Source organism: Cydia pomonella, chromosome 24 (assembly GCF_033807575.1).
Source record: "Cydia pomonella isolate Wapato2018A chromosome 24, ilCydPomo1, whole genome shotgun sequence".
Lineage (NCBI taxonomy): Eukaryota > Metazoa > Arthropoda > Insecta > Lepidoptera > Tortricidae > Cydia > Cydia pomonella.
The window spans coordinates 4,994,477-5,019,016 of record NC_084726.1 but is presented as its reverse complement, the minus strand read 5'-3'; the positions used below and the strand labels follow the sequence as shown (position 1 = coordinate 5,019,016).

The 24,540-nt window shown below is 36.4% G+C and overlaps 1 protein-coding gene across 3 annotated transcripts in view; it reads right to left on the bottom strand.

The window, feature by feature from the left end:
* LOC133530999 (heterogeneous nuclear ribonucleoprotein L) overlaps window positions 1-24,540 on the bottom strand; it is a 695,759-nt gene that overhangs the window by 496,310 nt on the left and 174,909 nt on the right. The gene's annotated exons all lie outside the window — the stretch shown is intronic.

The window sequence follows — 24,540 nt, the reverse complement described above, 5'->3', positions numbered from 1 at the left end:
CAGAGCTGTTATAGATGACAATACTCGTACTCCTCATATGTGTTAAAAAGTACTATGCCGATTTTCATTCCATAATGACATACGGCACACTAACTTGGGGCAATTCCACGGCTGCCAACGATCACTTTTAAAGTTTTAATCTTTTTTTTTATGTTAACACTCGTTTATCATTAGTCTCTTTTAAACCCTTAATCAGTGAACTAATCTCCTTTATTTAGTAGACATAAAGCAAGGGAGATAACCGCTACGCGAAACAAATGTTCAGCTTAAAACCAATTAGGCGGAAAGACAAGACGACTTGAAGCGAAAATAAATCCACGGAGAGAGTAAAACGGATTTTGTGGAAGAAACGGATCAGGATTTATTTTAACCCATTCATGGCAAAACCTTACTAACTATATAATGAACCCTAAGTGCGCTTGCAACACAAGCACTATGCACGTTGCCGAAACTTTAAGTCTTTATAGTACAATTTAAAACGCACTAGATTATTGCATTCCTCTAGAAGATCAGAAGGTAGTAGTGGTAGTAACTAGGTGTCTAATTAGGATAAATCGTCACTGGCCACTCTTTAATAACTGGCCACCTTATATTAAACATACATTCTGTTCACTTACTTTGACGATTTACCCTAGTTGGTTTGAAACCTTTATTTCATCGATCATGATCATCCCGCTAATTCAAACGCACAATATTGAATTTGGCTTTGACAACATTAATTTATGCAAGCAAATCATACAATATATCACCATAATTCTATTACATTGAAGAGATTACATAATCACATATTCAGATGACGTCTTGGCGTGACAATGAGACTTGAGATTATGTGTGACGTGTGACGTCACGAAGGATTAATGTTGAATACCTGGTTATATTAGGGTATACATAAAGGAAATGCATTACTGTTAACTCGTATGCAATTCAGGTCGGGGTGGCATAAATAACTATTATTTGTTCACGAGCCCATAGTGTCCCACTGTTCGGCACAGGTCGTGCTAGGTCACTTTACGTGTCCTAATTTTGAGTCGTTTGCCACCAGAATGTCGATCAGTGGATCAACTCATTGTGGCGCATATATTAAGCCAAAATACAGAATTCTACTTTGTGACCTACATTGGCTACCTTTGCTAAATATTATTTGCGTTCCGTGCCACAAACAAAAAACAAAACGTGAATAAAAAATCTAAGAAAAATAGAACAAAACAGCGTTTCTCAATCCCGTCCATTGGAAATTGACAGTAGCCGTCAAAATCGCGTCAGTCACGCTCCGCGGGCAACGGCGGGCTGTTTGACAGTTCGGAGCGCTACACCGACGCTGAGTGACAGCCGAACAGGGCTAGAAATGTAAAAATACGAATCGAGAAAAGTTGGCTCGAATTTTGACTATGTAAAGGTTTGGCAGGTACAAAAATATGACCAGGATTTCTGTTAGGAAGAAAGTTTTTTCATGCTATTTGTACGTACAGTAACAAAGTTTGTCATGTCTGCCAAACAGCTGATTGATATTGATATCACTATTTTTCGAGCCAGTTGTTTCGATACCTTACTAATATAATTTTGAGCAAGCTTTAGGGTCTTGTGATGTGAAGTGAAAGACGCACAATTTGAACGTGCACATTTAGTTATCGTGTGCCTCGATCGCGCCTATACATGTACCGGCAAGTACGAGTAAAATGCATAATAACTTAATGACGTCATTGAGATGTAATTCTGATGTCAGCGGACGTTCGAATTTGCCTGCAACTCAAGTGACATTTTAACCTTGGTTAATTTTGTTATAAAATCTTATTCAGTCCAATCAAAACAACTCATAATTATTGCGCAAAGACGCAAAATTTTATCTAACGACCGTACGTAAGTAGTTTTCTTAGTCCACTAGTGGCATATAAAGTAAGTAAGTATATAAATATAAGAGAGTAGAGACTGCACGATCCCACAGTCAAACCGTGTTAACTGTTTTGTGGGACTCCGTATCTGTTTAAGATGTATCTTTTTATGTTAATAATAAATAAATAATAATAATAAAGTAAGTAAGTACCTAGTTGATTCGTGTGTGCATTTCGCTCGTTTTGTTCGAGCATGTATTGGCGCGAACATGACCGCGCGGCGCGGGCGGGCATTTGGCTCATATACTTGTCTGTACTGTACATGCATCGCTCGGAACAGGTTTTAGAAATAAGGGTAAATACCGGTTTAATTCAGTTTTACTCCGAACTTTCATAAGAACGCGGACGTTTTAAGAATTTTATTGTAACCTAAATAAATTAACGGTTTATTCGACGATAGTGACGAGACGGGCGGCCGACCTGGTGATGTGCCGCGTGAACAAAGACACCAACATAGGAAGAAACCGGATTTTTCTAAACCGGTTAATTGGACAAAAACTTTATGGAAATTTTCTACTAAAAACCGGTTTTAAGAACGAAACCGAAATTACAAGGTTTTGCGCCAAGTACATGATAACGCTTTGGAAATTTAACCGGTTTCCGAGCTTTGTGTACTTAAATGCAACGGTGCGAGCGAGACGCACAGTCGACTGACATCATTTAGATTCATCATTTTGATGTCACAATGAAAGTTTTAATTGGCCTCCTAGCTAAGAGCGGATCACTGCCCCAGTAATGGTTAACTGTCCAATCGTAAATCGAACGCTTGTGACATTAACGGACATTAGTGGTATCTGGCCGGCCGAGGATTCCAGACGATGAAGAGACATCATTAATGATTCTAAGCGTATGGTAAGGGTAATGGCACTACCCATACATTAAATATTAACAATCAAACACAAAATAACCTACTTACAGTGACATTAAGAATAGAAAATTGTATAACAATAAACAAATTATATTTACTAAAACGGGACTTCATCGCGTAGAAGATGTTGAAGTCAACTTTAGCCAGTCGTCGTCGAGACCACAGGGACAACGCCTCGAAACGTCGGAGGTAAATTTTACGCGATTAAGTCTTGTTTTAGAAAATCATAATGAGTAAAAATCGTGACAGTTTAAATCAGATACAAATTACATAATAAACCTAACTAAAAACAATTACATTAAATTGAAAAAAAGTGAAATCATTTTCAATCCACTCCAAGTAACAAAGCCATTTTTTCTACAATATCTATTGAACTTGTATGTGCAATGCAATCATATTTATTTACAAATCACAACTGTCACGTCACCAAGAAAATAACACTTCAACTGCCAACACACAGCCTTATCTTAAACGTCTTCCAAAACCAGGTCAGCCCAGGTGCCTTAGCGACGGATAATCCGGTCCCGATAGCCGGCGAAGGGTTAACGATGAGCGATGGTGTTAGATAGCGTGAACCGGTTATCTTTATGATGATGAGTGTAGGGGCGTTACGATCGTTTACAAACTTGGTGTTAGGGATGCTGGAAAATCAATCTTATTCCAATAAGAATACAGTTTTATTACAAACGTAATATAACAATGTTCAGATAAAAACGTGGTAGTATCAGGGAATTTATAAAGACGTTGTTAACAAATTAAAATCGCTTGCGCTAAGGTGATAATCACAAAGACACCGTGATCTGAGGACCTACCGCGAAAACCGAAATTCGCAAATTGCGGGGATCTTCCTCTTTTACTCTCATTAAGACGTTATTAGAGTGATAGAGAAATATGCCCGCAATTGAATAATTTCGATTTTCACGGTTATACTCATAGCCCTGATCTGCCGCGGTGAGCGAAGCGACAGATTTAGCACAATGGCAAGTACATCCATTAGTTTTATAATAAAAACCCGCAAAACACACAGAAGACGACAGAGATTTGATATTTTAAAAATGCGAACCCCTCCACAGCACCTCTAAAGTGGGAAAAATATTTTTACAATATGCAGAGGTATTACTATAACTAGCTTAAATCTAAAATAGGCCCTCGAGGCATTGTACCAAGGCCGCTAGCGGCATTTCCTCGTTGAACCCGCCAGCTCTTCGGTCACCCGTCAACCAGACGCTTCGCAATTTGTGCAAAAAATTTGACTTCTAAAGTTATATTTTAGACGCAATAAAAGTTGGTTCGAATGTTTCTATAACGCATGAATCGGCTAAACCTAAAAAACGCGAAAGAATAAAATTAAAGAGCGTACTCCCATCTCAAAGGCCGGCAACGCACTTGCAACCCATTTGTTGTTGCCGGTGTCCATGGGCGGCGGTAATCGCTTACCACCAGGTGATCCGTATGCTCGTTTGCCTCCTCTACCATAAAAAAAAACAGTAATATTACACTTAATGCATTAAAGCCGATGGACAAACAACAAAGAATCAGGATATAGATACTGTTCTGCTTCATTATTTGTTTCGGAATAAATGCCATAATGCCTCGGATCCCTTTGTTTCACATAATCATAATATGATGATTGTCAGATTATCATTAGTCATAATTCTGAAACCGATAACTTTTAAAAGAAGTTTGAAGGTTAGGTTTGTTTCATGCCAATCCTGAAAAGTTACGTGTTTATGAGAAAAAAAAAAACAAATTATGACTAACGAAAATGTGGACAAGCGATACATTATGAGTTATGACTTTTTATGGGAAACAATAGAGACCCCACAATGCCTTCCTAAATCCCTTCATAATAATATTTTAGCTCAACTAAATCAACTACACCGACACCGATATTACGGTAACATGTTACCCAAACTCGCAAGTACTTTAATAATCCAGCGGCACACCTTTATCGGCAAATATCAACATGTTACGACTTGCCCGACCCACAGACATTGTATAAGGAAGACCTTAGACCACGTAAGGCGTTCCTCACATTGGATATATCATCAGCAAAATATATCAACACCATACGCATAGTGTAACAGAACAGCCGCATAGCCGCATGCTTAGGTACTCAATGTGGCATTATCTATGAAAAGGGACCTTACTGTCGATGGCGCTTACACCGCACTGCGTCGCGCAGCGTTGTATTTGTATCGGAGCATCGTTTATAACGGCGGAAGCGCCATCGACAATAAGGTCCCTTTTCATAGATAATGTCACAAATACTAATTACTGACAAAATACTGTAAATGAATTGCATAAGGGAAGACAAACAAATACTCTTTATTGCACACCTCAATAAAAACAATACAGAGAGAATAATATAGAACAGCATCAGAAGTAGAGGTAAACAATAGGCAGTCTCCAAAGACGCGAAGGAAAGAAGAGAAGGGCGGTCGAAGACCACTGTGAACTGTGGAAATGGCACTCAGAATGTGAACAGTGCACTCATGAATTTTTAAAAAAGCATGCGGGTAATGTAATCAAAGCTTGAAAGTAAACTTTCGAGTTTTTGTAGTAGTTTGCATACCATTTTCCATAGCTTGACAGTCTTCAAGTTTATTTATTTATTAAGAAATTAAACAAAATCTGAAGACTTTATCGCACCTAAAAGATGGAGTTCTTTTTCATTAATTGTTGCTTTACTCAGTTCACTGTGTCACTGCATGATCACGCTTGATTTTCACACAAACGGTCTATTTATGTATACATCTGTGATCATAACTAAACCGGGGATCGGTAAATATGAGCAAAGTTTCCGAGTGGGCCCGGGTATGAACCCGCGACTCCAACTTGAGATTATTGAACTATATGAGATACGGAATGTATGTGTTTAATACTGATAAGGGCGAAGTACTTAGTATCGCCGACCCTTTGGAAGTTATTGTACCATAAGCGTTAGTAGAACGGTTAGGAGGTATTAACAGAATAACATATCATAATCATTAGTAAAACACAACTTTCTACTGCCCGACAAGAAATAATATATGTAACCAACCATAAGCGTAAGTAGAACGGTTAGAAGGTATTAACAGAATAACATATCATAATTATTACTAAAACACAACTTTCTACTGCCCGACAAGAAATAATATATGTAACGAATAAGTGTTGCTTTTAATATTTTATGTAATTCCTAAAATCAAAGTCGAATTTGTCAACATGAGGTCCATTTTTAGACTTCTACCTATTACAAAAGAAGGTTAAACCTTCTGTACTTTATTTTGAATAATTCATGAATTATCAGTGTTTACAGGTAATCTATGTTAATTGAATCGAAAAATTGCAGGTACCATAGTAATATTTAATTAACTCTACCTCGTAATACCTCTCAATCATGTAATAAATTATACGTAAAGTAATGAAATCTAAAAAAAAAAACGAAATTTCCGTATACCGAAAGTTTAGTTAAATGAACACATGTTTGGGATAGCCGAGTGTCTTGTTTGGAAATGTAGTATTGTGTTAGCTTATCCGTGTTCGGGCTGGCTTCCCTTTGTTGTATAGGTACCTCTGTAGGAATGCAAGGGTCGGCTTACATTACAAGAACGCTATCATTTATCGAAATATTTACTCACAAACGGCTCAAGGATCTAGGTCATATATCAATACATGTTTCGATCCATTATGAGGGCTGTCAACCGGAGTATCACCTTCACCTGCGACTAGAGCCTGGTGAACAATGTTGTCTGTCATCTGGTGTCTGAACATACACCCTCTCGATTAATGACCTAGATAGTTAGTTGGTGTCTATTTTCCGTGAAAACGAGATAGCACTACTCTAGCCACCCCAGCTCCTCCACGAAACCTAGCAATGTCTTCAGGTTGCTAACTGCCTCCTTTAGGGGCACGGAGTCCCTAGATATTTGTTCCTGTATACTTCTACCTGTTTACAGTCTAGGAGAATATGTTTCGCTGTTTCCTCTTCTTCCATGCACGCTCTGCACATGGGGCTATCCGTTTTACCACTTTTACCCATATTATAACTTGTAATTAATCCTACTACCTATTAATGACCTATTTGGAGAATACTTTTACGGGAGTTTCTAGTTAAAAATACAAGAATTACAAAGGCCAACTTTTATTTAGATGTAGTTATTTTTCGTTACATTTTAATAAAATTTGGTAGATTGAAGAGCTCTTCATTATGGCCGGTTTAATACGAAATCCCAATTTAGGACAATAACAAGTACGTACTTTTCCGTTGAGTTAAGAAAATACCATACGTTTTCATAATCATAACTCACAGTAAAATTTTGTAGGACGTACATTAAAATTGCGCTTATATACTAAATAAGGAGCGCTAATACTCTACATTTACGCTAAATTTCATCAAATACTAACGAAAAAAAAACTACAACATAATAAACACATTTTTAGCTTTTCTTCAAAGTTTGTTTACAAAATGAGTAAATACAAAAATGTATAAATATTATACTTTGACTTTATTCTCGCGAAAAAACAGTGTCGGCTGCATAAGCGATAACGGGAACATATTTCATAGTATCTATACTTACCACCAATGGTATTAGCGAAGGGACATATAGATAGGGCTCGTTTGCTTATCCCCATTACGGGCGCTGATTATTGGACAACGCTCAAGCGGCTTCATAAGCGACAACGGGAAAATAATCAGTACGTGCCCTTACCATAGTCAATCACCAATGCTTTAGCGAAGGGACAAATAGAAGGGCCCGTTTGCTCATCCCCATTATGAGCTCTGATTATCGGACAACGCTCAAGCGGCTTCATAAGCGACAGCGGGAAAATAATCAGTCCGTGCCCTTACCATAGTCAACCACCAATGCTATTAGCGAAGGGACAAATAGAAGGGCCCGTTTGCTCATCCCCATTACGGGCTCTGATTATTGGACCTTGATACGGGTCTAACTAGATGACAGTAAACCCGATTGTTATGTCAACTAATCTAAACTAAACTGAAGAAATCAATTTAGTTCGTTTTTGCATGTTAGTTGTACTTTTGTGGACATCTGTTGGCTATGTTTTCTGTTCACTATGTTATGTATTACTTTTTGTGTTGCTGTTGCCCCAAATAAATAAAATAAATATACAGGGTAATTTCGGGGTCGTGGAGCAAGAGAACTATACGTCGTACAGAATTCAAAGATGAGCCTAATGATGTTGCTAATTATTTATTATCACCAATAATGATGATTATTTTTATTATGCCGATGATACCAGTCTTTTTTACTATGGACGTGACATAGAACATATAATGATGGAAGTGCAAATGGATTTAGATCTTCTCAATACATGGCTTCAACATAACTTGCTTACCATGAACGTTGCAAAAACAAATTATGTAATTTTTACTGCAAAAAATAAAAAAATCAAGAATTATACCCCACCTTCACTAAACAATCAACTTATAAATAATAAAACAAACGAAAAATATCTAGGCTTAATAATCGACAGTCAATTAACATGGAAGCCACATATTGAGAAAATAAAATCTAAACTCACTTCCTTAACTGGTGCTATTCGATGTATTGCTCGTTGTCTCCCACAAAAGGTAAAATATTTAATATATAATTCATTAATCAAGCCACATATTGACTACTTAATCGAAGTTTGGGGGGCAGCAGCAAAAGATTTACAAAACTCTTAAAATTATGAATATTACCCAGTCATATATCCACTATACATGTTTATTAGTCCGTAAAATACTCCAAAAAGACATACATTCACAGATAAATTTCACAAAAAAAACACCAAGTACAAAAAATGAAATTACGAAATACGGATAATTTAATACTACGGACACCACGGACGAATTATGGAAAAAAGAGCATCATCTATGAAGGGGCGCAAATATACAACAAGCTACCGAGAGATATCAAAGAGTCTAAAACTATAACTACTTTCAAAAAACACCTAAAATTTCATATATTCAATAATCTACAACTATAATAATAATAATAAGCTAGTTAATTGTTTTATTAAGTATAATAATTAAATTAGATAAAAAAGGGCAAATCAGAAAAATTACCCAAATATTGATTGATATTATTTAAAAAAATTGATAAATCTATAAATAATTATAGAATGTATCTAAAATCTTCTTATAATTAGTACAGTAATTTCAACTATTATAGTTAACAATAAGTAAATACATAAAAACTAATATTAAATAATAAAAATAATAACTTTAAATAATTAATAATAAATAAGATTAAAACGAAATAACAACTAAAATGACTATAAATAAGTTCATTACCTTTAATTCAAATATTTTTATCACATCTGTAGTGTGCACAGCTATGCCGCATCCATCTATGCTACTTACATTATAACTCGTGAACATTTGTATTCACACGACTTGTTCGTTATCTACGCTGTGACGCATCTGAACAGGACGGTCGAAGTGAATTGTCCTCTAAGCTGCCGATTCCTACCCACTTTACCATGCATAAGAAAACCTTATATGTAGAATTTATACTCGTATTAATCTTTAAAGAATTAAATAGTGCTCGCTAGTCTTAAAAGTATTGTTATATAAGTGTATCTCATGTAAGTGAATTTTGTAAATTCTTTATGAGATAATAAATGTCTTAAACCATATTTTTCAGATGACCAGTAGAAAAAAACATTTTTGCATACAATTTGGTCACCCTACTCAATGTGACGTCTTGTCGCTTTCCATACAGCGTATGTCAAAAGTCATAGGGTGACCATGATTACTTAGTATAAGATTAATTTTACTTAAAAATAATAATAAAAACACTAATTATATTTTAATCAAATACTACCATATGATAATGTGGATCATTTACAGAGTCAGAAAAAGTGGTTCTGGATCACGACCTAGAAATCATCCTGTATATTTTTTTTATTGTAGAGGAGGCAAACGAGCAGACGGATCGCCTGATGGTAAGCGATTACCGCCGCCCATGGACACCTGCAACACCAGAGGGGTTGTAAGTGCGTTGCCGGCCTTTAAGATAGGAGTACGCTCTTTTCTTGAAGGTTTGAAGGTCGTATCGGTCCGGAAATACCGCAGGCGACAGTTCATTCCACAGTTTAGCTGTAAGAGGCAGGAAGTTCCTGGAGAAACGCACAGTTGAGGACCGCCAACCATCTAAGTGGTGAGGATGGAAATGTTATCGCGTGGGGTAAATATATAAATAAAACTACCTTTCGGATACAAAAATATGTTTTTCACGACACCAACTTGCAAAGGCCCTCTTGATTGTTCAAAAATTAATGAGAAAGTTGCATTTTATCCATATGTGGACAAAGTAATCACATACAAATTTTGAGTTTTTTCCTTATGTTAGCTAGTAGAATTTACTTTTAAATGATGATTTTGAATGATAATTTTATTATTACATTCATTTGGATTTGATTTAATTGCTTGCTCGGGTATCAATATTAGCACGAGCGATTAAACAACAACTTTGCCCCTTGTAAAACAAATAACTATTTCCTGTTTAAAACTTGAACTTAATGCTGACATACTTAAATATAATGTAGAGATGCACTGATCAGTGCTAAAGCATACCAAATGTTAAATACAAAATAAACTTAAAACAAATAAATATTATAGGACATTATTACACGAATTGACTAAGCCCCTGTAAGCTCAATAAGGCTTGCGTTGTACTTAGATAACGATATTTATATAACAATAAATACATAGAAAACAGCCAAGACTCAGGAATAACCCGGACCCAGGTACGTCCTTAAACTACGTCCAAAAGAGAGGTATGGGCATTGTGAATGTCATCTCGCTTAGTGTGGTAGGGCACAGCACAGCGGATGTCATTCCAGATCAGCAGAGCCCAACTGGGGAAGTACCTCTACCTTACAGAAAACCGCTGCCAAATAACACTAGACCCTACTCATAGTGTAGTGTTCCTGCCGGGAACACCCAAGCTAGGAGGTATAATCAAACAAATTCAGTATTTATTTTTATTCAAATCTTTATTGCACTATCTAAATACACAAAACAGTTCAGTTTCGATTATTTACAGATATATTATATAAGGAGTGAAGGGGTTGAGAATGTATTTCTAACATAACATTTTCATAATTTAGGTTTGAAGATATAAATTGTGGACCCACCAAAACGACGAATCGGAAATGTAAATGCTGGATGGACACTACGATATAACTCGTATATCAGTACTATAAATAACTAACACGAAACACTGACATATCTACTGATATATACTTTGATATCTGACAAAAGAAAATATTTTCCTAATGGAACTTCTCTACTTCACGCCCTCAATAACAAAAATACTTTGTTAAAAATAAGTAAGTTTCCGTAGCTAACTTTAACAATAGAATAAAAGAATAATACTATCGCAGATAAGTATTTAAAAAGGAAACAGCTGAATAAAGCTGTACAAACATACAAATGCGTTAGAAATAGTTCTTACGGCATCGACGTAGAGACTATTATTGTATGATCACATATATACCGTCCACTTTATAAACAATTTTTAAAAAGCGCCCATTGTAGCTCTTGGAACATCAGCGTAAGGTTTATTATCGTTAAAATTGGCAGCATGACATGGTTACGTAGCGCGTAGCACGCAACAGTTGTTCGTAACTGTGTAGTTAGTGCTACGGCGTAGGGGCGTAGCAACGGTTTATGTGATAACTTGTGGCTACGATAGGACCAGCAGCGGAATCCAAACTTTAAAAACTGTTATTGATATGTAGTTTTACGGTTATTTTTTATTGGTTTAATGGGAAAAGGTGAACCAATTTTACTCTTTTATATTAAAAAAAAAAACAATTTTTAACAAGTGTTATATTCACATCTTGCACAAATGAGGAGCTTCAAAACGTTTTTTAATACAGTTGCGAAAAATAAGAAAAACAACAAGTACTTTTTTATGCATGTTCTCTAAGACAGAAACAATTGTAAATATAAAATATTATACTATTATTATTTATTACCTAAGTATCGTTATTTACGGTTATTTGTGTATTGTATATGTAAATTGTAAGAAAACAATATCAATTGCCTGCCTATGGAAACTTAAAACATTCTTGCAGTAAGAAAAACGCCTCTGCTTTGACAGGCGTTTCGGCAGCTATTCCGTTCCATTCAGACAACTTTTTAAGAACGGTTTTCCAATATTCAATATTAAAAAATAAACGTGTTATAATGACGAAGAGGTAAGTAATAATGGAATATGCTTATATTTAATATTTTTACTTTAACAGTAGGTTTTTATATTGATTACGACTTCTAAAGGAAACTAACAATAACACTCATCAATAAGTAGTCATGAATTGGAACAAATGGAAAAGTAAAAAGCACTAGTTCGCGAATGCCAACTTTCCGCACGCTAAACAGCTACGTAAAGTAGCACTTTTTGAGTAACTGTATTAAAAATCACTTTTTGCATGATAAATTCTTATGGACGAAATACTATGGGAAAATAACTTTTAGAAATTGAAATTTAATTTTATATAGGTGCTTTTTAAAATTTTCTGAAGACTGGTTCCATTATCTTAAATTATATTTTTATTGTGACCTAAAATACCATGGAAGCGAATTGAGCCCTCATCTCGCTTTCATATTCGCACCCTCGGCTTCCGAATCAGTTTTTGTGTTAATACTCTACCAATATGTCCGTACAAAATATCACAATAGTGGTAACCATAGCAACGGTAGGGTGACACAAATCAATAATCAAGTGTCGATGACGTCATCCATCATAACTGCCATCCATCTTTTCTTTAGATCACTGCTACTGTCACCTTGTATCAGTGTTGAGTGCACACTACATCGCATACATATAGTCGTGTACAAAACTGTCCCAATAGTTAGTAGCATCTTCATAGAATGTGATGAACTTAATGTATATGAAAGGTTTCATTAAATTTAGTAGCTATTAAAGTTTTAGAATCCCAGATCTACTCGACTCCACCCTTAAGACGTTTGATACGAAGTGAGGCCAAAACGCGTCAAAGAAAATCGTAAAACATTCACTTGAAAAACGCCTCTCAGTGCCAATACAAAAACAAAATACATATTTATACAACATCATCAAGCCCTACAAACGTTTTAATAAAACGTCCACGCTTTTTCCACTTTTATTCGAGCGGGCGAGATTCCATCTATAGGAAAAAATGGTTTTCCGTCCGTTAAAAGCAGTTTTTTTACATTAATGTCTTGAAAGGCTTCTGTTTATGAATAAACTAGTTTACGGTTTATTAATTTCTTTGGAGCGAATATTTCTATGAACGTTTATTTTTTATGTAGTTCTAAAAAGATACAGAAGGATGATTGGGTCAGCTTTTACCTAGGCCATTTTTTGTGCCACTACTGGGCAAAACATTTTGATCTCCTTCGCGTTTTAAAATTAGAAAGACTAGGTATGAAAATGCGTAATAGTATTTGTTTTTAATACTACGTGGTGGCAAACAAGCATACGGCCCGCCTAATGGTGTAGCCTATACACGTCTGCAACTCCTGAGGTTTTACATGCGCGTTGCCGACCCTAACACTCCACACCCTCTAGCACCATGGGCTGGATCGGCCTGAAAGAGGACATTTGTACTTTTCTGAGAATAGCATCGATGGAGAATTGTGTAAGGAACAATTAATGTGGTATACATTTTTTCAAACTAAAACATATTGAAAGCAGAAAAAAATAGTCTGTTTTTTTTATGGGACCCAATTATAGGTATCTTGTTTCTCGGAAACTATTAGAGAACCCGTCTTCTACCTTTCAGAACTTTATTTTCCTACTTTTATAGAATCCGAAATAATTACGCAGGTTTGTTCTGAAGTTGCACATTTTAAATAAAGTACCTGGGCGACCAAGCTTTGCTCGGTTATAACTATTTATTGTAATATGGTGGTGTATAGGTGATAATCTTAACTACATTTTTTTACTAAATTAAACTTGTCTAAAACAATAAAAATTATATATAAACTTGAACATATAAAAAAAAAACAAAAGTTAGTCACCGGGGGAGATTCGAACCCGTAACACTCGTTTAGCAGTCCGCGTCTTAACCCGCTGGACCCGACGGACAGTGGCCGGCAACACGAAATTAGCGACCATATTCTGCGACGAAAGAAAAACGCATAAAAACTCGAAAACACGCGTTTTCCCAAACATACTTAAGACTAATCTAGGTAGATTGTATACCCCCAAAAACCCCCATATACCAAATTTCAGCGAAATCGTTAGAGCCGTTTCCGAGATCACAGAAATATATATACATAATAAATAATAATAATAATAAATAAATATTATAGGACATTATTACACAAATTGACTAAGTCCCACAGTAAGCCCATTAGGGCTTGTGTTGAGGGTACTTAGACAACGATATATATAATATATAAATATTAATAAATACTTAAATACATAGAAAACATCCATGACTCAGCAACAAATATCCATGCTCATCACACGCATAAATGCCCTTACCAGGATTTGAACCCGGGACCATAAGCTTCGTAGGCAGGGTCACTACCCACTAGGCCAAACCGCTCGTCGTGCTTACTCGTATTCCAGTCAAAAGTCCACATATGTAACTTCGATTTTTTACTTTCATGATTTTTTTTTAATTTTACATTATTATTACCTCATAAAGTGAGATGACATTCACAGTGCCCATACCTCTCTTTAAATTTGAGATACTCTATAAATTATTGCAATTAAAATGAACAATTTATTAATACTACAAATAATTGGGTTCAATAATTATAAAAAACTATTGTTCGTGTACCTAAAATAAGTGAGACGACATACCCGCTTATTCATAAAACTTGGTAATCTCTTACAAATGTTGTCCTCTCTTAAATGTTGACTCTTTCTAAACAAATAGCTATGTGAAAATTACGGGTATGGATAAACGATTAACTATTAACAGTTTGTTAGATTTGACAAAGATATATGAATAACGCCATAAAGTGTTTCCTTACATTGTGACGTTGTCATGTCTCAGTGTATTCTAAACCGAGACATAAACATAAATTACAATTCTATTTGCTTCAATAAAACTACTTAAATCCAAACTCTTTTATTACCATCTATATCATCTGGAAGACGCTTCAAAACTAGTATCTGCGAGATTATTTCGATATTGCCGCCGCTGTTTTCTATCAATTTCCCGGCGCGGCGTTACCATCGCCATCTTTTATTCATGGACCGTTTATTTGTTTACGTTGCCACTTATCGAATGCAGTTTTGTTTGGGCTATACAGAGTAGAATAGCGATGCAGTCAGAGTATATTTTGTATCTATTTTAACTTACAAATATTTGGGCAAGAGGTAACAAAATAATGCCATCACGTCATAGAGGTTACAGGTTTCATGTCATCATCATCATATCAGCCTTTTATCGCCAACTGCTGAGCATAGGCCTCTCTTCGAGTACGCCACTTATCCCGGTCCTGAGACTATCTCATCCAGAAGTGACCCACAATCTTCCGAATGGCGTCCACCCAACGAGCCAACGGATGACAGGCACTCCTTTCGTCTGAAAGCGGCCACCATTCCGTTAACCTTTCGGCCCACCTGCCATCACTCTGCCTGGCAACATGTCCCGCCCAGCTCCATTTTGATTTGGTAATGACGTGTCCGACGACGAGGGATCTCGACATTCCGCACTCGGTCTTAAAGTTGATGCCGAGCATGGCACGCTCCATGGCTCTCTGTGCCATTCGAATTTTAAGCACAAGTCTCCTTAGTGAGCGTCCATGTCTCGGCAAGCGGTTTCATATAGTATGAATTAAAAAAATAATCAGTCCCAACACTATTTGAAAAAAAAAACAACAATTCAGACAAATCATAATTACTTCTTTAAACAAACAAGAGTTTATTTATTTTCTTATAAGATTTATTTAAGCTCAACTAGCTTTAAGCCGAAACCGTATTCTTTCTTGCTGCTCACTGTTCCGAGTTCAAATATTCAAAGGCATTCGATCGAGTTCTACAATCGAGGTTTGATCGAGTTCCACAATCGAGTTTGACTCGAACCGCAACCATGGCGACGATTGTGCCATTGTTTCCGGTGCAATCTACTCGCCGAATCGTTTGTGCGGCGGAGCATCGGGTAAGTTTCCATCTGTCTTAAACGTGGTTGGAGAAAAAGATTTATGGTCTAAGATACGTTTTAAGGAATAACTATCCTCATCTGTTATTTATTTGTTTTTAATTTGATAAAAAAAGTACCGGTAAGTATTTCTTTAGGATCGCAAATCTTTTCTTCCCTCTTAAACTTAGGACAATGGGTTGGTTGTAAAAGGTAAACTCTAAACTGACGCTCCAGGTAACATTTTCCAGCTTGTGAGATCAATATAAATCCGCCGCTAACGGCCTCACACGGCAAGCTATGACACATGTAGACTAGATATGATAAACACCAGTCGTTAGGGGTTATCAGCGTGAACCCCAGCACATAAAGCATGCCCCGGACTTCCCGCGGATAACACCTCGCATCAGCTTATCTGAGTCCTTAACTTCTAAGCTAGAATGTCGTTGAGATAACGTATATAGCAAAGTTGTAAGTGTGAGGACGGGTTTTATGACTGATACTATAATTATAATAGAACTATCACGGGTAAGTGATGTAACTGAAGAGGTATCAATTATTTAAAAAAATTGCGTGGTTAGTTTTAATTGTCCAAATAATATCATTAAGCTAAGAGTGGCTTTCTAGTCAGTGGAGTATCTCTCTGTTACTAGCTATTGAATGAATGAATGAATGAATAGAGCTTTATTAATTCCATACAGATTGACTTAAATTAAATTACACATAAATATTACCATTGATAATTGATTCCTTCATGCTAAGTACAATAATTAATAATACATTTAAACAAAATTTAAAGGAAAAATATCAATAACATGCAATAATTTAATTATTTGTGAATAAAATTAATATTTTAAGAATCCTATTATTATTATTGTGTATTACATTATTATTTTTATTTATTTATATTATTTTAAATCTGTGTGGACCCCCTTCGGGTAAAAGCCTCCTCCAAAGAAATCCAGGTTGTTCTATTTCTCGCTACTTGTATCCACCCTTTTCCAGCTACCTTCTCTATTTCGTCGGCCCACCTAGCGCGTGGTCGGGCTTTTGCTCTGGTGCCTCTAGGACCGGTCCACTCTACTGCTCTTTTTGTCCACCTATCGTCGCTGTATCTAGCTACGTGGCCTGCCCACTTCCATTTTCTTTGCAGGCAAAATGTTAAGGCGTCATGAAGTTTGGTTTTGTTACGTATGTCTGTGTTCTTGACTCTGTCCTTTAACTTTATATTAAGGTAGCTTCTTTCCATTCGTCTCTGGGTGGTCTGGATTTTATTTTGAGTCTTGCGATCGTAGGTCCAAGTTTGGCAGCCATAGGTGAGGCATGGCAAAATGTCCGAGTCCATAACAATTTTTTTCGATGATAGCGGGATACTATTCGATTTGAGTACTTCTTTATGGGACCAATATTTCTTCCACGTTATGGCTATTCTTCTGTCTACTTCTTCTATATTCATCTCTTTTTTAAAGGATATTTGTTTGCCTAGGTAGACATAGCTTTCTACATATTCGACAGACGTGTTGTATATCAAGATAGGGTTTTTATAATGGTTAGTCATGATTTTTGTCTTATCGAGGTTAATTTCTAGCCCTATTTTTGTACTAGCTTGGTATAAGTCATTCATCATAAGTTGTAACTGACACGAACTCTCTGAGAAAAGGATTAAATCATCGGCAAACCTGAGATGATTTAGATACTGGCCTTTCATGTTGATACCCAGGTTAGACCATGGTAGGTCTTTCATAATATATTGAAGGACTGCGATAAATAGTTTCGGTGAAATTGGGTCCCCTTGTCTGACGCCTCTATTTATGTTAATTGTTTCGCCTGTTCTGTCAAGCTTGACTCTACTTGTGCTGTTGGTATATATGTTTTTTAGAATATTTATGTACTTTTTGTTTATATTTTGCGTCCTTAATGCTTCCCAGATACTGTTGTGAGATATAGAGTCAAAAGCTTTTTCATAGTCTATTAAGGCTAAATATAGCGGTCTTCGGAACTCTTGGTACTTCTCTATTATCAGGTTAACTACTTGGATATGATCTGCTGTGTTGTATCCGCTTCTGAAGCCGGCTTGTTCGATGGGTTGGTGTGCGTCAATGTCTGGGCATATTCGTGCAAGTACGCAGGATGCGAATAACTTGTAAAGGCATGGCATGAGGCTTATCGGTCGGTAATTCCCTATGTCTGCTGGATCACCTTTTTTGTACAGTAAAATAATTTCTGATTTTGTCCATAAGTGTGGCACCGTTTCTTCAGCTAGTATTTTATTAAAAAGGATCGTGATAGGTGTTAATAGTAGTGTTTTTGCAAATTTAATACATTCATTATTGATACCATCGGGCCCTGAGCTTTTTTCTGACTTTAGTTTATTTATTTGCTTCAGGATTTCAGCTTCAGAGAACTCCTGAGTTGCGGAGGAATCCTCGCATTGAATATTAACAGTATGAGGCGATGATGACTCCGGTTGGCTATAGAGCTTTGCATAAAAGTCTGTTGCTGTGTTTATAATACTTGTTCTGGAACTAGTGCTCGTAGAGCCCAGCTGGAGTGATGGAATCCATTTCTTAGATTTATTTAATTCTTTATAGGCTTTTTTCATAGATCTGGATTTGTCCAAGTGTCTTTGAATGGTTGTAGTTCTGTGTAAGTCATAGCATCTTTTTATTTCTTTGTTTGCTGATTTGTAGAGTTCCTTTAGCTCTATCTTTTCAGTTTCAGTGAGTTTTGATTTTCTTTGTAACTGGCTTCTTTCTTTCATAAGTTTTAGTGCTTTCTCAGATAAGATTGTATGCCTTTTATTTTTTTGAGAGCTTTTTAAGCTTTCCAATATGGAGTGCGTGATTTTCATACAGTAATCATCGTTATTATAGGTTTCTTGACTAGACAAAAGCGCTGGTATATACCTATTTAAGTTTTCGCGATATAACTCCTGTTCATTCAGTGTTTTCAGTGACATTGAGTTGTTAGAAAAGTTGCGTCTGCTCTTTTTCGTTGCATTCAAGTATAATGTGGTTCGTACCAGTCTGTGATCAGATCCAAAAGGTAGAGATGATATTACTTCGTATTTATTGAAAAGATGTGGCTTTGTAGACATTACGTAGTCAATCTCGTTCCTTGTGTTTTTATCCGGGGAAATCCATGTCCATCTGTCCTTAGGTTTTAGCTTGAACATTGTATTTATAAATTTCAGGTCATATTCGTGGGCGTATTGAATAAGCCTCTCGCCTCGTGTACTTCTTTTGCCGTAGCCATAATTACCAGTAACTCGTTCATATTTGTTAGGAGCTCCGATCTGAGCGTTAAAATCGCCCATGGTGATTATGTTTTTTGACGGACTGAAGTCGTGTGTTTTTGCAAGGTCTTGATAAAAGTTTTCTATATCCTCTTCCGATGAGCTTTCTGTCGGGGCGTATGCTTGTATAATTACAAAAGGCAGGTTTTCTAAATCAATATGTAAAGCACATACTCTCTCCGATATTCCTATGAATGCTTTGATATTTTCTTTGAATTTCTTTTTGACTAGCTATTGCCAACACTAAAACCTTTATTGCACAAAACACAACAATATGCAAATGGCGGCAATATGCAATAGATTGACATAGTATAATTTATACTGTAATTTATTATTATGAAATAAATAAAAAAAATGTCAAATCGCATTCTTTGCCAATAAGGCCAAATACGAATGATGAAAATAAGTTTGGGATTTTATTATTTGTTTATTTTACTTTTTTGTAGAACGCGTCAATAATTTTTCTTTTACATAAACTATGTAATTGCGTCTCCGGTTTTCCTCTATTCCTTCATAATAGTTTTTCATATCACCCGTTCGGAAAAGGGCTTTTTCCTCCCTGCAAAATGGCACTTTTTACCTGCTGGGAGGGACCAAAGTGGTACATTTCTTTTCTACGACAAATTTTTTTTGTGCATGCTATTCTTTTAGCTAAAATAATATTTTGGAACATAATCATTTCCTAATATGAGGAAATTGAGGTAGCGAAATTATTTCCATTTTGGGCGTTGGAATCCCTCACTACGCTCAGGATTCTATAGTAGAATCCCGAGAGGGATTCAATGTGGCGTGTATTCTCGCCGTTAATGTCATTTTGCTCCCTTGTGAGACAATCTACAATGTATTATGTAAATGTAAATTTAAAATTCCCGCGCACTAAACACCAGACAGCGCTAAAACAATAATCCATCTTTAGCTTTAGGAAAAAACTGGAGCTAATATAAGGTTTCCTTAAAGAAAACGATTTGAGTAGTGATTTTCTTTCTAATTGATTTGTGATTAAAGCTACGAGTACAACAAGGACTAAACCACCCACAGCTCTTCAGGATATAAATTTCACAGAAAAGCAATTTCTACTTAAATAATTCGTTCTTCTCCGTATCATCTTCCTCACGTTGTCTCGGCATTTTGCCGCGGCTCATGGCAGCCTGGGGTCCGCTTGACAACTAATCCCCAGAATTGGCGTAGACACTAGTTTCACGAAAGCAACTGCCATCTGACCTTCCAACCCAGAGGGTAAACTAGGCCATATGGGGCTCTGTCCGGTTTCAAACGATATTTCGTACATAAGTTCCGAAAAATCCATGGGTACGAGCTGGGGTTTGAACCCGCGACCTCCGGATTGAAGGTCATACGCTCTTACCGCTAGGCCAAAGTCTTCCTTGTTCTCAGTGTATTGTTACTGAAATGTAACCGAAGGCTGCTTTGTTTTGACTTAATTTTTAAATAACAAACTTGGATTTTTTGACATCAAAATCTATTAACTCTCGTTTCATGTTGTAAAAACTGCTAAAAAACCTAAACAAGAGTAAAACTTCATTAAGCGTTCGCGGTTGACATTTAAACCCCTTCTTAAGAGGGAGCTCACTTTATTCACTCTTTTACATCGGTTAGTAATCATAATATTTAAGGAAAATATTGCGAAGAAATTGCTTTTCCTTTCATTTATGAAACGGTTTCAAAGAAAGTTGATTTTTGTCCAGGAAATTAGAAGTAGAACATGCGAGAACCGAAAAGAAACATCTCAAAGCTAATAAGGTCACTGAGTGACTCGGATATTTCTCGATATTGTTACGATTTATAACATTTGTTATTGAACGTACATTTTACGCTCGATTTGTTTCGATAAGGGCTTGTTTTATGTCCAAGTAATAAATTAATTAACTGCCAGAACTTCCTGCAAAACTTAGGACTTTATCTACCCGTTAAGCTTATTTGAAAATTGTGCCAAAAGCCAACAATGATTTTATTCGCCGCCAACGATAATAAGATCATCGTCTGACGAGTAAAGTCTTACTTGGACGTTGTGAAACAGGCACTAAGGGTTCTAGTTGCAATATTTTCTACCGACTAGACTAGCTTACGAATGTCACCTTGGCTAGGCTCTTATTCGAGGACTACAGAACAAATTAAAACAAATGTATGGCGGTCGGCGTCAGCGTCGACCGAGCACGCTGGAGCGTGCGTTTCATGGCCGAGGTGTTTTGTGTCTAGTAGTGGCTGTATGTCGTCAAAAATACTCTAAAGTAAATGAATTGAGCAAATGTAGAGTAAATTAATTATGTATTTAGCAGAGTCTGTTAATACACGATGTTTTAAATTTTGATGAAAGTGTCAATATCCAGAGGTAAATGGGGACTATGTTTGTATGGAGAGCCGGCCGTCCCCTTTCCTGTTTAAGACAAATGGAAAAAATATTGCAATAATCAACAATAGGCGAGAAAGTAGTTGCCACGCCACATTTGTAACTTTGAATCTACGAATAGGCCCGTTTTTTGCAAGTCATTTGCAGTAAAAATATCTCCTCCAGAAAATGTATGTACATCAAACAGCCATGAATTTTCTGTCTGTCAACCCCGATGCAAACCTGCAGTTCTGTTTTGGCATAGTACGTAATTCTGAAATTAATTAATTAGTTTCAAATTAGTATAAGACACATTTATCGAGCGTGTAAGTGATTCCGTTGTAATATAAGAAACAAAAAAACGATTGTAAGGACAATACGAATAAGTGTATCTGTGGGGTAAGTGTGGATGGCCTTCAGCCTTCACATTAGGGCCAGTTTACACATTGATTACCTGTACATGAATAAAATATTCTAAATGATTAGCGTTTATTGCGAGTGTATACATTTGCCACTAAACGCAAGTAATTTTTCAAAGCAGAGTCTCGTAAAAACGAGCCGAAAGACTCGAGTTCCTACTAACACTTACACTGGCTGAACGATACGTCCATATAATTAAGTAACGGCCCGATTCGAAGAATGAGATACCATAACGATAAGTTCTGGTTTAGATAAGTTCTCATTTAGATATCGTTTGTATGCCGTATAATTGACAGAAGCAGCTCGATTCGGGTAACTAATGTCACTTTGACGTTAGAAATATCGTAGATACTCGTAGATCTTATTGGGATCACAGCGGAATTGATATAAACGTCAAAGCTGACATGTCGTTTAGTTATAGATCTTTAAAGATCTTTCCAAGATCTTAAACATGTCTTAATCATTCTTCGAATCGGGCCGTATGTGCAGCAAATGTATGAAATCACATTAAACTGCACTAATCGATGTGTAAGCAGGCCTCAATCTAAAGGACCTTATAACCTTAAATATTGTTGAAAGTTACTTTCAACAATCTTTCTTTAAAACCTATAATAAAGTATGTATTCACCGTAACTAATATTTTATTCAGAATTGCCAAAATATTTCTTTACAAATCACTCCAACAGGCACACCTTCTTAATAAAAAGCTGTCAGATAAATCTATTTACATTTGGCTCAGACCTGGCAGTTTTTTAAGTGGGATAAATGCGTGCCTATTATTTGATATTTTCGCTACGTTGAACATGAAAGAGAGCAGATTTCTAGAGAGAACTGTGGCTCTACAACAAACGACATTTCCAACACTTTTCTTTAAGAAAATATGTTTATGGCTTCAGTCTAGGTCCCCTGTGATAGTATGGCTCAATTTTCTTTAAAATTCCTATGGAAATACCCACATGTTATCGCTCTTCTATGAGAAAATATGATCACTGCTTTCGAGCATAGGTGTCATTCTTCTTAAAAAATGTTATCTGGGTTAGAAATTTTCAAATAAATACTTCTAATTTTCGTAACTTTCTGTGTTACTTTGATTCTACGTCCATTACACTATGTTCTCTTTTATAATATTGTAACGGGACATTCCAATAAAATTGTATGTATGTATGTAAACACTTTGTTGTACATAAGGGACAGGTAAAGATACCATAAAAGGCAAAATAAAAAATAATGTTGGCAATGTACAAAGGTGAACTTATTCCTATAAGGGATCTCTCCCAAAAAAAGTAAAATTGTCGCGTATTTTACGCTTTTTTATACTTCTGATAAAGCTACGACATTAAATCGTATGTTTTTTTTAGTAAAATTAATGACGTCCATATTTAGGGAAATTTCTCTAATTACGGTTTCCGAAATATCATCGCGAACTTGGAGGGAACACCCGCATATAACCTGTAGTGCTACCCGAATCAACGAACTCCGCCATCGATGAAACTATATCATTCGCGGCACCGATCGCGAATATCGAAGTGATCCATTAGATCGAGACCGGGAAAGTTAGGAAGTTGTGTGACAAATTACCCTACCGCAACAACGTGGAGTGGAGACTTACTTAATATGGACGTATCGTTCAGCTAGTGTAACCAGATAGTGTTAGTAGGATTTTTAAGCCCCGAGAAGTCCTTTAAATCTTTTTTTAAGCGCTACTCGAAAGGCCTTTGAATAAAGACCCCGTCAATAATTTTGTAGGTTTTATTTCAATACTAGTAGCTCTAAAAAGAATAAGGGTTATATGTTCTTAATCCATTAATTTGACATAAATATAATGCATTCTGAATTTAAATAATGAGATTTCTCTGAAAACTACTCAAATGTATGCAAAAGACGCGGGTCTCTACGCGCCGCTTGCACCATCCCACTAACCCGGGGTTAACGGGTTAAACCATTAACCCAGTGTCAAATTATACTGGTAACCATGGTAACTCCAGGTTTAACCGGTTAACCCCGGATCAGTGAATGGTGCAAGTGGCCCTAATTTAAAAGAAAGCTTATTTCGACTTAAATATGCAGAGTCTTAAAACAGGCGACTCAAGTCTATACCAAACCTAGTTGACCTCAAGATTCATAGCAAACATGCGTGATTGCGGCTCACAATTATATAAGTTTGAGGCGGTCGTTCGTTTGAGGTTGGTAATTGCGACAGGCTGCTAAGTACGCAAGGCGAATGTCAGGAGTCTAGATATTGAAACTATACGAAGACCTGTTTAGTAAGTACGTAGTGGAATCAGGTTCCAACACTATTTCGTGACTAGAAGTTGGTTAATATCGACAAGGACGTATCGATGTTCCAAAACAAGTACAGACCGTCTAAGCTAAGTTTGCACCGGCTTCAATAGAACAGTGTGATTGTAAACGTCATATGTGACCGCAGCCGGCAAAACGTCTCACTTTGTCGCTTGCCATAAGGACGCCTTGACAGATTATTCGGATAAAGCTACAAGTCATACAAGCACATCTCATTCTTACGGCAAGCGACAAAGTGAGAAGTTTTGCCGGCCGCGGTCACATATTTTCATGGAAATTTGACATTAATGATGACAGTACCATTTTTTGTCATTGCAAATTCCATGCAAAGTTAGCTTGGTCC